The sequence below is a fragment of the Cupressus sempervirens genome, chromosome 10 (genome assembly GCF_028749045.1).
Source record: "Cupressus sempervirens isolate cs-2001-9-10 chromosome 10, ASM2874904v1, whole genome shotgun sequence".
NCBI classification, from domain to species: domain Eukaryota; kingdom Viridiplantae; phylum Streptophyta; class Pinopsida; order Cupressales; family Cupressaceae; genus Cupressus; species Cupressus sempervirens.
The window spans coordinates 4,937,277-4,961,152 of NC_143127.1; the positions used below are offsets into that span (position 1 = coordinate 4,937,277).

Here is a 23,876-nt window from a genome sequence, read left to right on the forward strand (position 1 = left end):
TAAATAAGAGGTTGCTGCCATTTGGAACACACATACCAAACATTATGGCAGTGCTTAGTACATTGGCAGCGACCCTCCGAAAACTAATATGGTATTAGAGCCATGTTCCTTCTATAAAGTCTAAACAACTTGAAGGTAGATCAACAAAAGATTTCACAGCGATGCTAATGAGCAATTTTAAAGAGCAGCAGCGATGAAAATAAGAATCGCCTCTCTGTCCAAAACAAACACGGTGAATGCAAATAAAAGGAGGTTTAAACAAGCAGTAAGAAGACTTGCTCAAGCATCAATATGTATTATCAAAATCAAAAGTCACTGCAAGGTTTAAGAGTAGGAAATAGAGAATGGGTTCTGCACACGGGCTAGTTAAAGTGAAACGTGTTTACATTGTTCAAATACTAAAATTCAGATAAAGAGTTGAGTGAAGATCTGGTTTGTGCTGGAATTTTTTGGCACAGCTCAGATAATCACTCATCCATCTTTGTCCATATGCATCAAACGAGGGTCTCAATGTATTTTAACATTTCCAATATGCGTATGATCTCTATTGTTGGAGAGAGATAAGATCACACTCCTCACAGTTGGTCTTGATCTGTATCTTGTAAGCTCACGAAATTTACGTTGTGTGACTCTCTGTCTCAGAAAGACTCCTATTAATACTTTGTATACTCTTCCCTATTACTGTAACCATTGGAAATTGGCATAGTATTTCTTGATTTCGCATGCCACAATATAATAGGCAGATCTTTCAGGATGTCGCAAACCTTTTCTAATTGTTCAATCAACTTACACCTTGTATGATTACATATGGAGGATCACTTGCTAAGAGAAGCCAAAACATTGAGCAGAGTGGAAATGAAAACAAAGATTTTCTCAACACCTTGCTGGATTCAAGAGGCGAGGACCTGCGTAGTACAGTTTTACGGAGTGCAGGCACATAGACTGCAGAACAAGCTGATTTCATTGACCGAACCTTGACTGGAGCTGCTGGTAATGCTGATCCAAACTGATAATGTGCAGTTTGGGGAAGCCTTTGGACACTGACCCGATAATCACACAACACTCTCTAAGCCATCAAATCCCAATAAGTGCCAGCTGAAATAGAAAGAAAGAAAATAAAGTGATACCCAATCATTCACAAGAAAAGGGACCTGATTACCATTGATGGGACTGCCGCCAATATCCAATGGATGTTGAATTGATCATAAATTGAATAAACTGCAGGTAATAAAAAAATAAGAAGTGGGTGGAAGCATATGATTATAAGGTGTTAAAGGCATGGGACATTAACCAAATCATGGTGGGTATAAGGTATGTCTTATTTCTAATATTCATTTCATAAATATGTGATTATAATTAAAGATACATGTGGTAATATATACATATATATATATATATATATATATATATATATATATATATATATATATATATATATATATATATATATATATATATATGACTGTACATTACCAATATCATGAAATCTTTAAAACTAGATAAGTTATAATAACAATAATTGATATTTTATGAGATCAATATAATATCTTATGGGAGAGATTGATCTAAAGATAACAGTGAGAATGATATAATCGCCATTAGACTGACACAAATATGTTTACTATAATCTCTACAATGTTGGTGTGTGAAATTAATGATCTCCATTTGACCAATGTGTCTAAGATTAAGGATTCTCCAAAAAATGTCAGAATAATGTGAGAAATTTAGCAAGTGTGCAAAATATTAAAGATATAAATAGTTTAAAATTATAACTTCAAAGGGAGTATTTATATTAGCATTAAGAGGACAAACCAAGTACAAGAAATTGCAACAGAGATGTTGATATGCAGATGAGTATGTCCTTGAGTATTACATTTATATATTCATTTTAGTCTCTCTTATTCATATTTCTATACGGAAGAGCTATTTGCTTTGATCTTTTCCTCCGAGAATGTTCTTGCAGGAAAAGGGAGATTGATATCAAATTCGTAGGGAGTCTGACACTTCATCAGAAGCCCAACATTGTTGGGTAAGGAGCTCAGAAGATTGATGTTCAAGGAGTCTAACACATCCACCTGAAGGAGCAAATAGAGGATATGATTCAACCTTTAGTGATTCAGAGGGAGTAAACCATGTTGAGATTGATTCTTCAGTGATCATTAAGTTGTAGTAGTCAAGAGGACTGTGTTTCATGAATATACCTCGTGACTGTGATTTTTAATGGGCCTAACCCCCAGTGTACATAATGAGGAAGTGACAACTTCTAAATGATGTCACTTGTATTTGCAGAAGTTATTGAAAGGTGACGATCTTATAATAACTTAATTTTCTATTATGATGGATATCTTACAATATCTATGTAGATCATGATAGAGTATACTTTTGCATGTTGAATGTTTATAGGGTAAGCATTATGAGATTGTGTTTGCACATACCTTATAAACATTTTTTGAGTATATGGTGAATGTTATGCAAATTGATGTTCAAGAGGCCATTACACAGAGTATGTGGTGAATATCATACAACTTGATATTCTGGAGGCCATTACTCACAGTACTTGGTGAATATCTTGCATCTCATTTTGGAGGCCATTACTCAAAGAGACCATACTTCTTGTTCATATAAAATACTTTCTACATCACCAATTTCAGAATAAACATGAAGAAACCATTTCTCAAACTGCTTCCAAGAAGAGATGCTTCTTGTAGGTAGTGTTTCATACAACTATCTTGCATAGTCTTTTAATGTTATGAAAAAAAGCTTCATTACATAATCTTTTATGCAAACATCATAATCATTTATAAACTTATAAAATGCATCTAAATGTTGAAATCCTAACTCATCCCATTTCCCATGAAACTTAGAAACAAGCTTTGAAAGCATTGGAAATTATTTACTAGGCTTAGAATCAAATCTCTTGAGATCCAATGGCCTAATGCCATCTGAAATAAAAGGTTTTCTTTGGAATGGCTAATCCATCCTAGAAACAAAAATTTCCCCTTTTTTTGGAAAGGAAAATATATCATTTTTTTTTAAGTCTTCTCCCTCAATAGAGTCACCTTTTTATTTGAATAGAGTCGCCACCTCTTTCAAGGAAATTGTTGGGACTTCTGGCTCTTCCCTCCAGTAAAGTGCACTTTGAACAAAATGTTCTTACTTCTATGTTCTGATCTGCAAAACTTGAAACTCTAGATAACTTCACAAACTAAATTATGAGCAACTCTCCCCAATGGAGTCGCCAATTTGTTGGTTCTCAAAACTGTTTGTTGAATTCCTACAAGCCTTGCTTGCTTGATGCTGAAAATCTCAACACAATCTTGGCCAACTTCGGAGACTAAAACTCAATAATTCAATCCCCACACTTTGTAGAGTGGAAATATCACTCAAGTTTACAAAGATATGCTAATCATAGAGAATAACACAACTGAGATACATATAAAGTAAAACATTGAATGTACCATTAATACCACAATACCATTAGTCGAGGAAATGGTTTATTTTCTTAATACCAAAAACATCATGCATACATTGACAATATTCCAAGTACTTATAGAAGGGTTGGTTGGTTGGAAACCAACCAACGCATTCCCTCACCTCCTAACTACCCAGCCCAACTAGCTTCAACAAGTACTAAACATAAGTTACTTTATTCCAACTACATCTATCCCCCCCAAAAAAGAAGTCATCTTCCAGACGACTACTAAACATGAAAACAACAAAAAGAACTTTGACTTTAAGAAGAAGGATGGGAGGACATCCCTGTGCTTGGAGCTCCTCGTAGCCATTGCAAATCTCGTTAGCTGTCTTTTGTTTTCTCCGAACACCCTGCAATACCTTAAAGCATCCATCTTCTTAGCTTCCGTTGTGGAAATCTTGCTCTTGAATTCGGCTTTCCCTATTTTCCAAGCTTCCTACATTGCAACTTTTTCGGCTTCCCATTGATGTTGAAGATTCTGCCTTTCCAGCCCCCATGCCTTAGCCAGGCTTTTTTTCTGTTGAAGTTCGAAGAAGGTTCTTCGAAAGACAACTTCCATAACTGCAAGGGCCTCCATGAGAGGTGGCAATCGTTCCTATCCACTGCAAATGATAGAATTGTTTGTCCACATAGTGGCCATGTCCTCCTCTGAATATCCATCCTACTCTAATAGTCCCCAGCTTGTATGGCAACCAGTCTACGTAAATGCGGCCAATGCTTTCGTTGTTGTTATGACAGCTTCCAAATTTCGAGACCTGTCCTATTGCATGAGCTCCTTGGTAGAATGCTCCATGGCATGCAACTTGATGAGAAACAACTCTTCCTTGGCTACAAAAGAGGCAGTGTCCAGAGGTTCCCCACGCTGGCTTTGTATCTCTACCTGTTCCTCAGCAACTACTGGGAGAAGGGAAGATACCATGCCTTCTTCCTCAAGTAACCTATCAGCCTCCTCCAAACAGTATCTGCCATAACCACAGTCGTCATACTTTCCTGAGTGTAGATTTCCCCCTATTGTTTATTCACTGCTCCTATTGGTTGTACCACAAGAGCAACTGGATGTACTACTTCTGTTCCTAGAGGTGTTTGTAACCTCACTTTATGCGCACACTATGTCTAGCATCTCAAATCTATTACTTTAGTGCGGGAGTGTTGTTCTGGGGAGATTAGTTGCGTCACCCTTTGAAGTGATAATCTAGAAGCCCTCCATATAGGAATTTTCCGCCTGTCGTCTACTCCTTCAACTCTCTCCTGATTTGGTTCGAAAATCTCTCCTGTAGCAGTTCTTTCGGGATCACCAGTCATGTTGTTGTGGTTATGATAAAACTCTAGAGATCTTGATATTCCAATTGGAAGTGGCCCCTCCGCGGTTGGTAAGAAAGTAACTTCCTGTGGAGTCCCCTGTAGGTGACTTAGGCGAGTTTTTGCCTCCTCGGAGTCAGAGGAAGATGACTCTGTATCGCTGGCCTCCTCTTTTGAACTCTCTTCGTCCTCCTCATCCTCTTCAAGCATCTCAACCACTACTGCTTGCTTCAGTTTCTTTTTCTTTGGTTCGCCACCACTGTGAGATCCCACACTCATGGTGTCCATATGGAACCAGAATGTCATAGCAGGCTTGTAGGGTTCCACCCTATTGGCTATTATCAATGCTCGCTGCTCACCTAAGTCCATACTCCTAAAAATAAAGCCACAGCATGATGTGGCATGTAAAAGGCCTTATGTTTCAACTCCATGAATTCCCAAAGTCTGTCAAAAAGAAATTGAGCCCAGTTATATTCCTGCCCTTTATACAGTCCATCCACCACGGGCAACATCCAAAGGACAATGTTTGAAGTATGGCTGTCAGTTGTGAGCTTACTTTTCATCAAATCTAGAATACATCGCCATTCATCATTTACAATAAAAACCTTCTTGAAAACCCCTACTATTCTTCAAAATTCCTTCCCGTTCCATATTTGAAAGATCTTTTTGACACATTAGTTTCAACCACTTCTTCTTGTCCTCTACTGTCATAAGGGTTTTTTTCTAGTTCCTGCCTTCTATTGGCAATTCTGAAAACCCTACTTATTTCCTCTACTAAATAAGAGGCTGTCACCTGCTGCTGGAAATATTAAACTAGAAATTTATGGCATGATCTATCATATCCTATGATTAAATTCCGTAATATAGGTTCAAACTCCTTTAATTCAAAAATTAGCATTAAAATTATTTTGTCTACCTCTATTGTGCACAAAGCCTTTTTCAGAGGATGATTCACTTCTGCTTTCTCCCACTAGGTCCTGCACTCACTTCCCATCACTTTCAAATGTGATATTCTCCGCAGTGATTTTCTGTGCTATTTTACCCTTTCCCTTTGCCATCTTCCTTATCTCTTTCTTTGCTTTCAATGTTGCAAACTTCTTTTTGGAGTCAATAATGTTCTCTCTGCTCAGGTTTCCTATGCTTAATTTCACCATTGTGTGGTGATACGTCAATTCCAAAATTTCTTTAATTGTTTGTATATGTCATGTGTACCAACTGTTCTTGTAATGTGACTGCTTGTAACAAACTTCTTCCACATATGGCAATTTGGTACGGCCTAGGTGTGTATTTAAATTGCCACTATACGGCCCTGAGCTGCTTCCTACCTTGGAGATGGTGAGTACGGCTGCCTTTCTCCTTATTACCTCCTATCGTACGAACGCATTCTGTCGTACGAATGCCTTCTTTTTCCTTAGCACCTTATGTCGTACAGATGCCTCCTCCTTTCGTACGAGTGCCTCCTTCGTACGAGTGCCTCCTTTCGTACGGATGCCTCCTTCGTCTATACTCCCTTATTATTCTTTTGTACAGTTATTGCCCCCCATAGGGTTGTTGCTCTTCGTACAGATATGACTCCTACAATTGTGGCTTCTTGTACAGATATGGCTCCCCATATGGGTACAGCTCCTCTCCTGTGTATAGCTCCTCTTTCTCATATGGCTAGTATGGCTAGTACGGCTATTCCTTGTAATTGTTGTAGTACAACCTCTATATAAAGGCTTCCAAACACAACTACTACATGTAGGTTGGCAATAATGGTGATATTTTTTTTCATTGATCCATTTATATGAGTTAGGGTAAAGGTTTTCTATTAGGCCGCTTTTTGCTTTTCTTATTTGTTCATTTCCTCCCTCTGTACTTATAACATAGTCAATTACCTGTTTATTCCTTTCTTCATATGCCTTTAACTTAGACCCATTTACTAGGTCTCCCATAGGTTTATTATCTAGAGTAGATAACTTTATTGCCCCATTCTCTTTATACTCCATGCACCCCTCCGGGTAGCTTTCTTCCAAGTCAAATTCTTGTATTTGCAACATATTACATTCTGCATGGAAAACTTCATAGTCTCCCATTTGCTAATGGAATAATCCATTAAGTGAACTTGTGTCGTCATCTAAGCATTCTCCTAGTCTGAGTACTCCTTCCTCCTCTGGTTCCATCCCTTCATAGTCTTCTCCTTCGGAGTCTAATGCCAAGTCCTAACTTACTGACTAGTTCCGAAGATCTATGATGTGCTTTCTTCCTTCAAACTCAATAGATAGAGTGTTCCATTTCTAGTTATGGGTAGCTTTTACTGCAACCAACCATCCTCTGCCTAATAAAGCATCATACCCTTTCTTCTCTAAAGTGATAACCACAAAATCCAAAAAAAAATTGTTGTGTACCAACTATGACGTTTTGTCCCATCAAGGTTCCTATACTCTTGATTCCATGTTGGTCGGCTCCCGCTAGTTGAAATTTCAGTGGCCAAAGTGTAGGTTTCCCTATTTCCTTCCATGCTTCCCTTGATAAAGCATTTACATTGGAACCTCCATCAACAATGGTATTTGAAAGCTTGCACCCTAATATCTCCATCTCTACTACCACTAGTGTTCTCCTCATTCCTATAGTGAATAGGGTATTATGTTTTGTCCATACTTCTCCTTCCTTCTCTTTCTTTGAGTATGTCCCTTTCAGGTTTGCCCCCTGAGTTAGCGCTACCTACAATTGGGATAATGCTTCTAATAAATCAGAGATTTTTACTGGAATAGTGGTTTCCAATACTTGCCACACAATATTTGGTACACCCCTGTTGGAAGTAGGTTTTTCTGGCCTTGTCTTTCCTTCCTCTCCAATGCTATCTTGAATGTCCTTTGCTTCCTAAAATCTTTTCGTCTCCATACCATCTGGATAGGTTAATTTTCTAGCTTGCATCCTGATGACTACAAGGATCTCGCCTTCTAGATCTTCAATATCTAACATATTTACCCCCTTCTGTCTCGGGCAATTCACATCCTCATGATTGCCTGGCCCACACCATTTACAGAGCATCCCTCCATTTTGTCCTCCTCCGCTTTGGCAATCTCGTGCGAAACGTCCCCATTCATTGCATCTCCTACATTGGATCATAGGCCTCCCCTTGGAATCACATTGGATTGGACGTCGGGGCATGTTGTTAATGTTGTTGTTGTTGCTATTATTATTACTTCCTCTTTTGTTATTTTTGTATCCCCCTGGTGAGGCTTCCGTATTTGTATTCTTCGAAGGGGTGGAGGGTGGTGTAGATTGCTCCCCTTGGGTAAGGAATACTTGAGCACTCTATGTTTTTTATTTGTAGGGACAATCTTTAAATGCCTGCCCCAATACCTAACAAATCTCACAAAATGCTTTCTTTGGGAATGCTCCTATTGTATGGCCTTCTTTTTCACAATCAATGCACCAGAGTTCCCTCCCTTCTTTCCTTCCCTACTCCCTACCACTTCCTTCATTAATCACCTCAGGTCTTTTCTTAGGGCTTGGATGGTTTTGGATTCTTCTTCACTTTCTTCGGAACTTTCGCTCCCGCTACCATGCCTTCTTGCCTTGGAAGTTTTGTTCTTGCTTTCTATGTCCATCGCACGATTACATGCATCTCCAAAGGTTGCTAGTGGAACTATTTTCATCTTTTTCCTAAGGGATGGTGTTAATCCTTCAATGAACCATCTTTTCTTTAGTCCATCCGCAAGCTTGTTGCAAGTTTCCCTATTAGCTCTTTTAGCCTTCTACTATAGGTTCTAACGGATTCACTCTTTGCTTGTCTTGTGTTATAAATCTCTGTTACTATTTCATCGTCGTCCCTCAGGAGTCTGAGTTCTTCCTCAAAGATTGTGCGGATATTACTCCATGTGTTTAACTTTGCTGCCTCTAGATTGGTATACCAATCAATGGCTATACCCCTTAGTGTGGCAAGGAAAGCTTTTAGCCACTCAGCTAGGTCATTTTCTCCGTTGGCTTGCCATATTGTTATGCATGTTTTACAGTGGTGGACAGGATCATCTAAGCCATCCCCTGTGAACCTTGGCATTTTTTGTTTGTCTATTGCCATTACGCGGGTCTTTTTCCCTCCTGGTGGAATAGTTCTTCCTGATGGCACTCTTCCTCCCGATGGAACACTTCCTCCTAGTGGAACTCTTCCTCCCGCTGGAACTTTGCCCCCCAATGGAATAACTCCTCCCAATGGAACACTTCCTCCTGATGGAACTCTTCCTCCCGGTGGAACTCTGCCCCCCCCAATGGAATACCTCCTCCAATGGAACACTTCCTCCCAAGGGAACACTTCCTCCTGATGGAACTCTTCCTCTCGATGGAACACTCCCTCCCGATGGAACACTTCCTCCCAACGAGGGAACTCTTCCTCCTGATAAAACACTTCCTCCCGATGGAACACCTCCTCCTGACTGGAAGTTCGCTCTCAAGGAGGAAAATACAAAAAGTATCCTCTTCTTCTTGACTTTGTTCCTGTCAGAGATCTCTCCTTGCAAGTGTCTCTGGATTTTTGTATCCCAACTTCCTTGCTGGTGTCTCCAAGATGACCAAATTTGGTATACCTTCGATTGTATGCTCGATCAACCCTTCTTATATTCTCATGGAATCCCCTTGTCCTCCCCTCAAGTTACGATGTCTCTCCTCCTCTTGCTAGAGACGTAGTGTCCTCAAGGTGACTTCTTCCTCAGTTTCTTCTCCTTGTACCCACCTGGGATATATGTTTGGAATCAAGGGCATGAATCAATTTTATTGTCTTTTCTCTTTTACTCATAACAAATTGCATGCTAACAGGTGAGGAATATCTCCCAAGAGATCGTACAACACTGGTGGCACTAAAAGTTTGTTGCGTATCGTACCTTTAGGGACTGTTCTCTCACAGGCTTTTCTTTGTACATATTGATGACCACCACTTCCCAAGCCGTCACCAAATCACCATATCAACTAATCTTCCTTGGTTATTACCTCCTCTTCCCGTCACTATTTGTTACTTGGATGAGCAGTACAAAGGCCCTTCCCATTACTCCATCTTGTCGACCTCCAAGTTAGAACTTAGGCAACGGTGCCAAAAATGTAGAGTAGAAATATCACTCAAGTTTACAAAGATATGCTAATCATACAGAATAATACAAATGAGATACATATAAAGTAAAAAATAGAATGTACCATTAATACCACAATACTAGTAGGCGAGGAAATGGTTTCTTTTCTTAATACCAAAAACAACATGCATACATTGACAATATTCCAAGTACTTATAGAAGGGTCGGTTGGTTGGAAACCAACTGACACATTCCCTCACCTCCTAACTACCTAGCCCAACTAGCTTTAACAAGTACTAAGAATAATAGTTACTTTATTTTGACTACATACTTCAGGCTCTACAGACCTAGGTGGGTGCTTGATGTTGAAAATCTCAACACAATCTCGGCCAACTTTAGAGACTAAAACTCAATAATTCAATCCCCACACTTCAGGCTCTACAGACCTACGTGGGTGTACCTCTATCTCAATCCTTCAAGCTAGTTTGAGATTTGCTATTGCAGACTTTATGGTTGATACTCTTGAGTTGGCAAATCCTTTCTCAAAGAGAAATCAAAATTATAAGAATGAATGATTTTGGAATGCTTTGGAATGCTTTTAAATGATAATATGGATGAGAATGCATGAATGATATGCAGATGATTAAGGTAAAGAACCACACTAGCATGCAACTACAAATTTAAATGAATCAATAACAACTAGTTCCTAGGTCCAATTGGGCAAATGGAGTCAACATTGTAAGAACTTATCATTACTCTCAATACTTGGTGAATATCATTCTGGAGGCCATTAGTCAAAGTGTATCTAGTGAATATCATATGTTGATATTCTGGAGACCAACTTGTGATATCAAAATGCTGAATATCATATGTTGATGTTCTACAGACCATTACCTTATTGAGTACATAGTGAATATCAAGTGTTGATATTCTAGAGACCATTACTCAAAGTATTTGGTGAATATCATATGTTGATATTCTAAAGGCCAATACTCATGATATTTGGTGAATATCATATGTTGATATTCTGAAGGCCAATACTCATGATATCAAAATAGTAGAAATCTTCTGATCAAAGATTTCCTTAATGTGTCATTTGTCAAGATTATCAGTGGTGTAATGCCCATCTTGTATTTATCCTCCCTACCTAAGAGGGAGTGTTGATGTTTGGTAGCTGTAGTCGGATAAAACTATGGCTATATATGATTATATATGAGATATAATTACATATAAATCTATTATGAGAGAGAAATTAATATGACAATTATATATATAATTATGGTTATATTTATTATATTAATTATCAAATTAATGAATAGACATGTCCCATGAAGGGACATGTCTCTTCTTATCATTTTCTCATTATAAATAAGAGGCTGCTGCCATTTGGAACACACATAACAAATATTATGGCAGTGCTTAGTACAGTAGCAGAGACCCTCCGAAAACTAACACTATCTCTAGAACAGAACAGGAATTTGAAACAATATTAAAGAGATTCAGTACAAGCTGCGAAGTGTTGAAGAATCATAAAAGGCAATAAAATAAATACAGAAAAAAGTAAAAATGGGCCATATATTTTATGACAGCTGTAATAAACACATGTTTAGATATATCAGGCATAAGTTATTGAGAAACACAAGGAATTGCACAATAAATATATTTTTCAAATATGAGACAAATGTAATGAAATGGAAACTTAAAAAATAGTTTTCCATAAAGTTACATGGTGAGAACAAGAGTATATAGCCAAAAACTTTGAGTAATTATTGAAGCGTAATAAATGCACACAGGCTTTTTCAAATTTCCCCATGTTCTATGGGAACGTGCCTCCCCACCCTCAAAAAGAAACTTGCATTCCCTGTAGGGTGATGTTTTTGAGCCTTGGGGACTTGGGGGAAACATCCCCTCACAAAACAACCACTTCTGACACCTCTTCTAGAGACACCACCCAGTCAGTTGCTATATGGCACATGCCATTACATACTGATTGCAACCTTTAACTCGGGGGAACTATGCTTTTCCCCTTATAATTAATAAATATGTAATGAATAATAGCCATTCATCAATAACGTAACAAGCACTAACAAGGGATATAATCGATGGGTTTGGGTTGATCATCGAAAGCACCTAATATATGAAAATTGCATTTTTTGAACTATAGATGGAGAGCTTTACATGGGTATATGTTAAACATCCATTTCAGGTAAAGTACAGGCCAAAGTGACCTACTAGTGCACTTGAAAATTAAACTGAGGAAAAAAAATCAATCTGCACAACCTAGCAAGCCAAATTGCACAAATGATGTCCTACACAAATATTTTTGTATAATTACACATCTAGTATTAGCATCCATTTTGTTGGCTCCCAAACCCACAGATTGGAAATCCAACAGCCTGCCACTTCTCCGATAGGATTCCACAATCAGTTTTGGCCAACGAACGAGAATCACCTTAATTCCTCTGCACTTCAAGCTCTGCTACACCTAGGCAAGTAGACCTTCTCCTCAAACCTGATTACTTGATTCAGAATTTTTCTAAAGCGAATTTAAGCTTTTGGAGAGTTCTTCGGTTGGCAAGGTCCTCGAACTCAATTAAAATAAAACTAAATGCTGAGTGTTTGAATTGAATGTTTTGTAAAATAATTGTAAATAATGGATTTGATGCTTGTAGGAAGGAAGTTATAGATTTTCTGACTTCAATAATAAAAAGACCAATGCCTCTGCTCATTTGGGCAATAGAGTCAACTTCAGTGAAGATTTTCACGTACAACTTTATAATATTCTACGCACTTATACCGCTAACAATTAAATAATCAAGATGCAACAGATAAAATATATATGCAATCTTAAATTAGTCCAGATTGAATGTTAACTCCTTTGGTAGGGGGGCAAACTAGACACAGATATGGAAACAATTTGATATTTCACAATATCTGTGATGATCAAGTCTAAGATGCTAAATGACCCTGTCCACTTATCCAACATTTAAATTGTATACAAAATTCCAAAAATAATTACAAAGGTCAATTCATCTGCAGTTTAAATCTTCATGCCATTTAAAAATAAACAAAAGACATTTTATTTTATTATAAAAATAAAATAATTGAATTTATATTACAAAGTCATATTATAGCGCCCTTATTCCTCCAGAGAAGTAATATAAAATACTTCCTGTAGAACATAAATGTTGGAATATTACTTCTACAAATGAATAGCTCTCCTTTTATATCTTGAGAACAAACAAATATGCCTTTTGTTTTAATCAGGTGCACTACTTCACCATGATTAATTAAGATCATTTACATATAATAAATATAATTATATTTGACTTTAGCACCTTGGCGTAATTGATTTTAACATCATCAGGCTTTTATTTCTTTATCCTTCACATTAATATTGATTAGATGCTATTTGCATATTAAACATCTCCAAGAAAATATTGATTGGAACATTATCGATATTTCTTCTTATACCTTTATTAACCACCATATGAGATTTGATATGATTTCAATCTCTGAAAAACATAGGTATTCATTCTTTATTTTTAACTCCACAAATATTCATGTTGGGTGAGAAATTTGATATTCATATGCCTCTATTAGCATTAGCGTCAGGCTTCAACCATTCTCAATTGTATGCTCCCACAATATGGACCAGGGCACGAATTGGTGTCACAGGTGGATTTATTATTTGATGCAAAATTCCATTATACATTGTAAATAGCACATGAGTGTGTTGGGTGCTCTACCATGATTTGTTTTTAACTGACTTTCCTCGTCTTGGCTCATTATGTACTATTCCCTTTTCCACGCAGTTGACCTCACTTTTACCGTTAATAATTATTGCCTTCATATTCAATTTGTTGAACTCCATACAATTTCCACAAATGACAACTTCTCCAGGTTGTACCACTGAGCTGGAACTTCATAATAGATTACTTATTGTTGGTTAGGGTCAACGATGCTTTCCACGATGTCTTTCCTCACTTTATGTATCCTTCTGTCATATCGATCAAGTCAGGAGTTTCTTGCACTATGTCACCCAATGAGCCTGGTCATTTCTTTGCACTCCATTTGTGACGGCACATAACTTTGTTTCTTGCCCGATGATCATTTGGCTCAATCTAATACACATGTGAGTATGTAAAAACATCTACTCTCATTTGGTTCTCCCCAATCTAGATTCCAAGTGTGCTCTTGTGATGATATTTTGACATCTGTATAACTCAATGTTGACTTTGCTGACTCGGGGAGGTCTTTGGTATTCACCGTGTGCATTTATGGCATGCAATATTTGTTCTGTTTTGGGTCTTTAATATTATACACTCATTTTACATCTTCCTTTGATACCTTGTCATCAACTCTGTTTTTGACATATCTGTTTGATCGCTTCTAACTTCCATGATGATCTTTGTATATGCTTTGACTTGTTCATAATTACGAAGTGATATTTCTATGTTGACAAATCTAGAAGTCACAGTGCGTTACATCCTTATAAATATGAATGATGAAATGTTGAGGTATATACATGTTGCTCGAGTGTTTGCCTCCGGTGATATCACTGACTGTTATATCTCAACCCTTTTTCATTGTCTATATTATGTGAAACTCTTGTAACTTCTTTCATTCTTCTATTATCAGTGATGTATATGGAACTTCACCCAATCATGTTATTTGTATTAGTTGTTGTGGCATCCCACTCAATGACAATACCATCAAATTTTCAACATTATTCCACAAATGGAGACCTAAATTTTTAGGCTCCATCACATTCAATTATCATTTGTGTTGTCAAAATTTAGTGTTATCTATCATGTAAACAATAACAAGCATCTCAGCGATTCAAATCCAAGGATTATCACACTTGTGTACTTTTGAGTTAGGTATACCTCCAAAAAATATGACAAAGGAATATATGTTGTGTCAACATACATTCCAATCAATGGGGTTGTGTTCAAAAGGCAAGGCCAGAGAATTTTCACAATGGAGATCCAAGTTTGAAGTAGCACCTAATATATGAGAATTACATTTTTTGAACCATAGATGGAGAGCTTTACACAGGTATATGTTAAACATCCATTTCAAGTAAAGTACAAGCCAAAGGGACCTACCAGTGCACTTGATATAGTTAAATTGAGAAAAAAGGATTGAAATGCGCAACCTAGCAAGCCAAATTGTACAAATGATGTCTCATTCAAATATTTTTGTATAATTACACATCTAGTATTAAAATCCATTCAATTATAGTCTGTGTTGTCAAAATTTAGTGTTATTTATCATGTAAACAATAACAGGTATGTCACTAATTCAAATCCAGGGATTATCACACTTGTATACCTTTAAATTAGGTACACATACAAAAAAATGATAAAGGAATATATGTTGTGTCAACATACATTCTAGTCAATGGGGTTGGGCTCTAAAGGCAAGGCCAGAGAATTCTTGTTAAGATTATAGTCTCCTTCGGATTGAAATGCGCAACCTAGCAAGCCAAATTGTACAAATGATGTCTCATTCAAATATTTTTGGATAATTACACATCTAGTATTAAAATCCATTCAATTATAGTCTGTGTGGTCAAAATTTAGTGTTATTTATCATGTAAACAATAACAGGCATGTCACTAATTCAAATCCAGGGATTATCACACTTGTATACCTTTACATTAGGTATACATACAAAAAAATGATAAAGGAATATATGTTGTGTCAACATACATTCCAGTCAATGGGGTTGGGCTCTAAAGGCAAGGCCAGAGAATTCTTGTTAAGATTATAGTCTCCTTCAGATTGAAGGTTCATAATATTGTCATAATGTTAGTATTTTTATATGTACTTGTGAAATAACGTAAACATAAATATATACATACATACATACATACAGAATATTGTCATAATGTTAGTATTTTTATATGTACTTGTGAAATAACGTAAACATAAATATATACATACATACATGTATATATATTGATCTCCTCAAAATACATATATAGATTAAATTGGATTAATATTGGTAATCATGATGGTTATCAAATGAGTTTATTGTAAGTCACCTTTCGGTGATTATTAGTTATATAGAGCCAAGCCACAGAGGCGCTACATTCCCCGAGGACACGTACCACGCCTAAAAACAGGAGTTTTGGAAATGAGGATGTCTTGGGGACGACGAGACAGGTATGGGACGTCCCCCAACCATCCCCAAAAAAGACAAATTACCAGGGGACATCCCCGAAACTTGGGGATGGCTGGGAAAAAAGGGGGACGGCTGGCCATCTTTGGTATGGAAAGGGGATGCCTAGATGTCCCCCAACCGTACCGAGTATGGCCAATCGTCGCCAAATTTTTTCTTTTAATTTTTAATTTTTTTTTTTTTAATTATGCAAAAAAATTAAAAAGTGAATATTAAAAAATAATTTTAAGGCTTGTTACTAGGTCGCCAAGGTGGGCCCCACCCCTCCAAATGCAGTAAAGGCAAAATAGGAGCAGCAACCTATTTCATTTTTCTATGTTATGATTTTTATGTTGAACGTGAACATGATTATGATACATTGATACTTATTACTTTATGGTAGCCCTCTAGCCTTTGGGTGTATAGCTTTAAGCATATTTAGATTTAGATTTTCAGATTTATCATGTTTATCATTATGATATTGTTCACTGATTTTGATATGCATTTTAACAATTGAGTACTTAAATCAGATATTATTTCCTAGATGGCATTCAAATGTTGTATGTTATGGTTCTATATTGTTAAAATGACATGCTTTGTGCTTAGTGTCATATGAATGTCATGTATATTAGCAAATTTTAATATATATTTTAAAATTTCCCTATATATGTATATATATATAGCTATCCCCCTTAGTCGTCCCCCCACCCCCCAGTTCCCCAAAATCGCCAAAAAAAATTGCCATCACAGAAACCCATCCCGCCGTCCCCATACCAAAAACTCAAGGGAACATAGACTAAGGGCCACAACTCCCCGTGGCATATGCCACGAGAGTCATGTCCCTCCGTGGACATTGACTCCCATCGTACATATTAATATAACTTTGATGATTGTTGTAGAAGTTAATCAATAACAAGGCATTCTCGACTACCAGCAGTCACTTAAAGAAATCGAATCATATACAATTCAGTCATTGCATAAGTTAAATCAAATCTAGTCACAGATATGTTCTCAATCTGAAACAATATATGTGACAATCATCCAAATATCAAACTGATATACAAGAGCTCTGATTTCCTCTATAAAGATCTGAATATATATTTTAACATGGTATCAGAGCCAGGTTAGAGGAAAATCACTTGAAACAAACTGAAATAAGGTTTTCTCTTATTATATCAGTCAGAGTAAATTAAGGCTATAATGGTGAACGGGGTCAAAGTAGAAGATATATTGGAAGGCGCTGGAAACTTCTCTTCATGGAAAATAACAATTATAGCCTTACTTGAAGAACTTGAATTAGAAACCTTCATAGAAAAAGATCTAAAGATGCCTGAAGAACCTGAAAGGACAACTTGGAATAGACGAAACAGAAAAGCCAAGAAGATTATAATTGATGCCGTTAGAGATCATATTCTTCCTTCAATAACAAGATTGAAAACAACCTATGAAGTATTTAAAACCATAAAAGGATACATTTGAAATAAACAATGCAAGCAAAATACTTACATTAAAGCAGCAACTCATGAACATGAAAATAAACAAAGGAGAGGCAATAACAACTTACTTCTTAAGAATTTATAAAATAAAGGATCAACTTGCCACCATTGGAAACAATATAGACAACTCTAAATTTTCTCTAATTGCTCTAAGAGGACTACCTAATATCATGGGAATCATTCATCCAATGTGTAAGTCGCCCTACACTTCCAAAATTTGATCAACTAAAGAACGAATGCACTCTAGAGGAGTCATGGCTAATATCAAGAGAAATCTACACAAATAGGAAGGAGAGATCCAAGCACTACATACAAGCTCAAGAAACAAAGGAAAGAAGAGGAAGTTCAAACCAAAGAGAGGAAATAGTTCTCAAAATCACAAGGAAAGAGATCTATCCAAAGTACAATGCTATCGATGTGATAAATTTGGTCACATTTGAAGATTTTGTCTAGAAAGGACGGTAAATCAAGCTATCCTAGCTGAATCTCATGAAGTGGAAAATCCTCTATTCTATTTAGCCTTGTCAAGTGAATTAAATGCAAGTAATAATACTTGGAGCTTCAAGACATATAACTAGATTCAGAAATCACTTTGAAACATTCAAAGAGTATTGCACAGAAGAAGTCACAATTGGTGAATAAGTCTACTTAACCAATAAAAGGAATTGGGACTTGCTCCTTACAAATAAAAACAGGAGAAACTCTTCAATTAAAACATGTGTTATTTGTACCAAGGATAAAAAGAAATCTAATCTCCATTTCAGGTCTAGCTGATCAAGGATATCGTATCACCTTCAATGAGGATAAAGTGTTACCATGGCCTAAAAACTCCAACATAAAGGACGTCATTAATATAGGATCAAGAGATGGAAGCCTGTACAAATTAAGTACTAAATCAAAACAATAAGCTCTAAATCATGAAGTCCATAAATCAATTGAACTTTGGCATAGAAGATTAGGGCACCTTGGCTTTAGTGCCCTTCCTACCATAGGGAAAATCACGAGGTATACCCAATCTCAAATCTAATCACACTAGTATTTGTAAAGGGTGTGCCCTGGGAAAAAATAAAAAGGGATATTTTCCTTTAAGCAAACACAAGTCTAAAATTGTACTAGAACTTGTTCACACCGATTGTGTGGACCCATGTCAACACCCTCACTAGGGGGATTGTTGTACTATGTGACCTTCGTTTATGATTACTCTAGAAAAATGTGGATATATTTTCTAAAACTTAAAGAATCTAATGAAGTTTTACAAAAGTTAAAAGAATTTAAAGCCCTAGTGGAAAATCATATTGGAAAGAAAATAAAAACATTAAGATAGGATAATGGAGGTGAATACACATCTGACATCTTCAAAAAATTATGTATTTCTGTTGGGATTAAGGGGGAGACTACAGTACCTCATAATCCTCAACAAAATGGGGTTGCAGAAAGGAAAAATAGAACTATTATAGAAGCACCAAAAGCCATGATTCATGACTAAAATCTCCCTATGTCTTTTTGGGCCGAAGCAGCAAGTACAGCAGTATACATAAAAAACAGAAGTCCTTGTGTAACATTAGAAAATGTAACTCAAAAGAAGCATTCACAGCGAACAAACCAAATCTTAGTCATCTAAGAATTTTTGGTTGTCCAATCTACATTCACATTCCCAAAGAGAAAAGGTCTAAATTAGAACCTTCCGAAAAGAAAGGCATATTGGTTAGTTACGACGAAACAACTAAGGGATACAAAGTATATATTCCAGGGCAAAAATCTATTGAAATCAGTAGGGATGTTCAATTTGACAAAGATTTTGCTTTCAAAACATCCTTCAACAAAGAAGATGAGGAAATTGAGAATCAGAGGGAGTTCATCATAGAAGATGATTATAATATACTAAGAATCAAGGGGAGAACACTATAGAAGATAATTCAACTAGAAATTTGAGGGAGAGTCTTTCAAGAGAATGAGACACATCTGCACCTAATGCTAAGAATGATGAAGTTTCAAATCACAAGAAAAGACCACTATGGGCCAGGAAAATGATTGAAGAGAACAAAGTAGAACCAGATGAGATTTCTAGAGAAAATAAGAAAACAAGAAATCAAAAATGTTATGTTGCCTTAATAACAGAACTCACAAAAACAGAGCCAACAAATGTTGAGGAGGCTTTAAAATGTCAAGCATGGAAAGACGCAATGGTAGAAGAATATCAATCCATTCCAAAAAATGATGTTTGGGATATTGTGCCCAGACCTAAAGACAAATCAGTTGTATCTTCAAAATGGTTGTTTAAAATCAAGTATGCACCTGACAGAAGCATTGAAAAACACAAGGCCAGATTTGTTGCAAAAGGTTTTTCTCAAAAGGCCGGAATTGACTATGAAGAAACATTTTCTCTAGTTGCACGCTACACCTCAGTAAGAATGATAATTGTCATTGCTGCATCCGAAGGATGGAAAATACATCAAATGGATGTAAAGATAGCTTTTCTAAATGGCATCATTGAAGAAGAAGTATATATAGAACAACCTAAAGGATTCACCACACATGATAGGAAGCTTTATCTATGGCCTTAAGCAAGCTCCCCGGGCTCAGTATGAGAGGATAGACAACTATCTCTCCAAGTCAAGATACTCTAAAAATAAAGTTGATCCTAACATATACTTCAAAATATCTAATGACAACATGTTAATTCTTGCTCTTTATGTTGATGATTTATTGATAAAAGATGCAAACCACCTTATAGCTAAATGCAAACAAGATCTCATAGCTGAATTTGACATGAAGGATCTTGGACTTCTACATATTATTTTTTAGGTTTAGAAGTGAGGCAAAAAGAGAAATATATTTTCCTAAACCAAGGAAAATACACAATTGATATTTAACCAGATTCAAGATGATGGATTGTAAGCTTCTTTCAACTCCAATGGAATCTAACCTTCATAAACTTAAAAGTGAAGCAGCAGATTCGGAACCTATAGACCCTACTCACTACTGTCAAATTGTTGGATCTCTTATTTACCTGGTAAATACATGACCAAATATCTGCTATGCTACAAATTTGATAAGTCATTTCATGTGTGAACCCAAGAAGATTCATCTACTAGCTGCCAAGCATATTTTAAGATATATACGAGGAACAAATGGACTTGCACTAAAGTATACAAATACAGAGTTACAACTTCAAGGGTATTCTGATTCAGACTAGGCAGACAATTCTATTGATCGTAAGAGTACTACAGGATGTTGATTTAGTCTTGGATTGGCTATGGTATCTTGGTTCAATAAAAAACAATCAACAGTTGCTCAGAGCTCCACTGAAGCTGGATATATGGCTGCCTCTATGGGAGCACATGAAGCAGTATGGCTAAAGAAACTTTTATTTGAACTATTTGGAAAACCACTAAAGTCCGCCATAATCTACTGTGACAATCAAAGCTGCATTAAACTATCAGTTAACCCAGTTTTCCATAACAGGTCAAAGCACATAGAAATTCCTTACAATTATGTAAGAGACATGGTGGACAGATATGTTATCAAATTGATCTACATTAGCACTGAAGAACAAAATGCAGACATTTTCACTAAGCCTCTTGCAAAGTTGAGAGTTGGGTACTTCAGGAACAAACTTGGCATGTTTAAATTGTAACTTAAGATTAAAATCTCGTATTATGTAAATTATTCATGAATATTTAATAAAAATCAATATTGCAATATTGTCATAATATTAATATTTTTATATGTACTTGTGAAATAATATAAACATATACATGTGTGTGTGTGTGTGTGTGTATAAATATATATATTGATCTCCTCAAAATACATATATAGATAAATCAGATAAATATTGGTAATCATGATGGTTATCGAATAAGTTTATTGTAAGTCACCTTTCGGTGATTATTAGTTATATAGAGTCAAGCCACGGAGGGCCATGACTCCCCATGCAATATGCCAGAGGAGAGTCATGTCCCTCCGTGGACATTGACTCCCATCGTATGTATTAATATAACTTCAATGACAGCTGTAGAAGATAATCAATAACAAGGCATTCTCAACTACCAGCAATCACTTAAAGAAATTGAATCATATACAGTTCAATCATTGCATAAGTTAAATCAAATCCAGTCATAGCACATATTCTCAGTCTGAAATAATATATGTGACAGTCATCCAAATATCAAACTGATATACAAGAGTTCTGATTTCCTCTATAAAGATCTGAATATATATTTTAACAATTCTCACGATGGAGATCCACGTCTGGTTCCCCAAAGTAGCATCTTACAGTTGGAACTCCAAGTGGTGACTCTTGGACTTCCATTGTAGCTTCTAAATTGAATAAAGTTTATTAAGTTGAATATGTTGAAGGGGAGGAGACCCCACTGTGGCCTACACTGGTGATGGCCTGAAAAAATGATCCCTAACCAACATGCACTGCTATAATATAAGATATAGCAATAGCTTCTGTGTTTAACCTTGTCTCTTATTGACAGGCATGAAGCAATTTGCATAGATTCTAGAAAATACAATAAGAGTAAAGAGCTTTCCACGTGATGAACTGTCTATCTTTACAAGTTATTAGAAAACCAAGGTAAATAGTTCAAAATCACTCCAACTGTCAAGATTGTAATATCTTAAAAATACTATCCAAAGCAAATAACAGTAACTATCTAAAACTAATTTTCTTAAGTGCCTGACAACATAAAACTCTGAAACTATTGAAACCAATAACTAGGTCTATACAAATGATGAAAAGACATAATAGAAAGAAAAAAATTATCATGACCAAAACTGCTAAAAATGAATCACTGTATGTGAAGAATATTTGAAGTAGATTAACTAGACAAACACTGCAAATGTATTCAGGGTCTTTTGTGCAGAGATGCAAAAATTTCAGCACATATCAACTTGAACTTTAAAAATGTGAGTAAATAGCTTTCCATGTGATGAATTGTCTATCTTTACAAGTTATTAGAAAACAAAGGTAAAGAGTTCAAAATCACTCCAACTATCCAAAGCAACTTGTGAATATCTAGAACTAATTTTCTTAAATCCCTGACAATATGAAACTCTTAAACTATTGAAATCAATAACTAGGTCTCTACAAATGATGAAAAGACATAATAGAAAGAAAAAATTTATCCTGACCAAAACTGCCAAAAATGAATCACCGTGTGTGAAGAATATTTGAAGTAGATTAAGTAGACAAACACTGCAAATGTATTCAGGATCTTTTGTGCAGCGATGCAAATTTTTCAGCTCATATCAACTTGAACTTTTAGAAGTGTGAGTGTGTGAGGGTGGGTGAATGTATGGGAACATTGACGGAAAACATTGTTATGAATATGCAACTCATAATAAGAAGAGACTTTACAGAAAAGTGAACCATCTTACAAAATTACTTGAGTTGGGTTATGATTTGGTATTGCAGCTATTTCAAATAAATAATTATATGATAAATGAATATTTCTAATTCCAATTTTACATTTAAGCCAGGTTTTCAAAATATTAATTCATTTAACAGCAACAATTAGAGTAGCAAGCCTTGATTTTTATGGATTTATTGAATGTCAAGAAACATGTGAACAATGTACAGTCACCGTAAAAAAATTTGATCTGTTTTAAAGATCGAGATGCAAAGATTTTTTTCACAATGGATAAGACGTGTCCAGTAGACCTACAAAGGAACGACACTTAATTTATTTTTGAAACAATGCATGAGTGACTTTATTTACTTTGTCAAGGTTCTATTTGAAATTTAGACAAATGAGTTTCCGGATTGCTATATGATATTTATCTGAAAATTCAAAAACTGAGCATTCACCCTACTGTGACTTTCTCTATTCCATACCACCTCACCAACAATATTTCAAGCAGGTTCATTATTTTTCTAACTTCTTTCCAGAAGAATTAATCAATCTTTATAGTAGCAAAGTAAGTGTGACACTTAATTAGAATTACATCTGAGAATCTGAAAATTGGTACATATTTAGTGAAAATTTATCTTCAATTGGCTTCTGTGGTTGTAGTAGTGTATTCCAGCTGGAAGTCACAGAAAATATTCCAAAGGAAAACTTTAAGTGTAAACCATCTTTCTAATAAATGTTATTGTTACCCCATCATGCAGACAAGCTGGCCAAAACGAAACCAATCCAAGCTTGGGCCTGATACAGGGCCGGCTAATGCCTGAATCCCCTCAGAGACCTGCCCAGTATTCAAGCAATTTCCTGCTATAGGATATGATAGAACCAATTGTGACGGTGCTTTAAACTTTTTGTCTGCAAACTGTTTGCACTTGCAGCTCCAATAAGGTGGTCTAGTAAAAGCATATATTTTACACTATCTGCATATTTATTTGATTGTTTTGTTTTGCTTCTGACAACCATAAGCAAGAGGACAAAT

The 23,876-nt window shown here is 36.1% G+C and overlaps 1 protein-coding gene across 1 annotated transcript in view; it reads right to left on the reverse strand.

Annotated features, from left to right (window-relative positions):
* The window catches only part of LOC149532278 (uncharacterized), a 41,388-nt gene that overhangs the window by 15,104 nt on the left and 2,408 nt on the right, over positions 1-23,876 (reverse strand). The gene's annotated exons all lie outside the window — the stretch shown is intronic.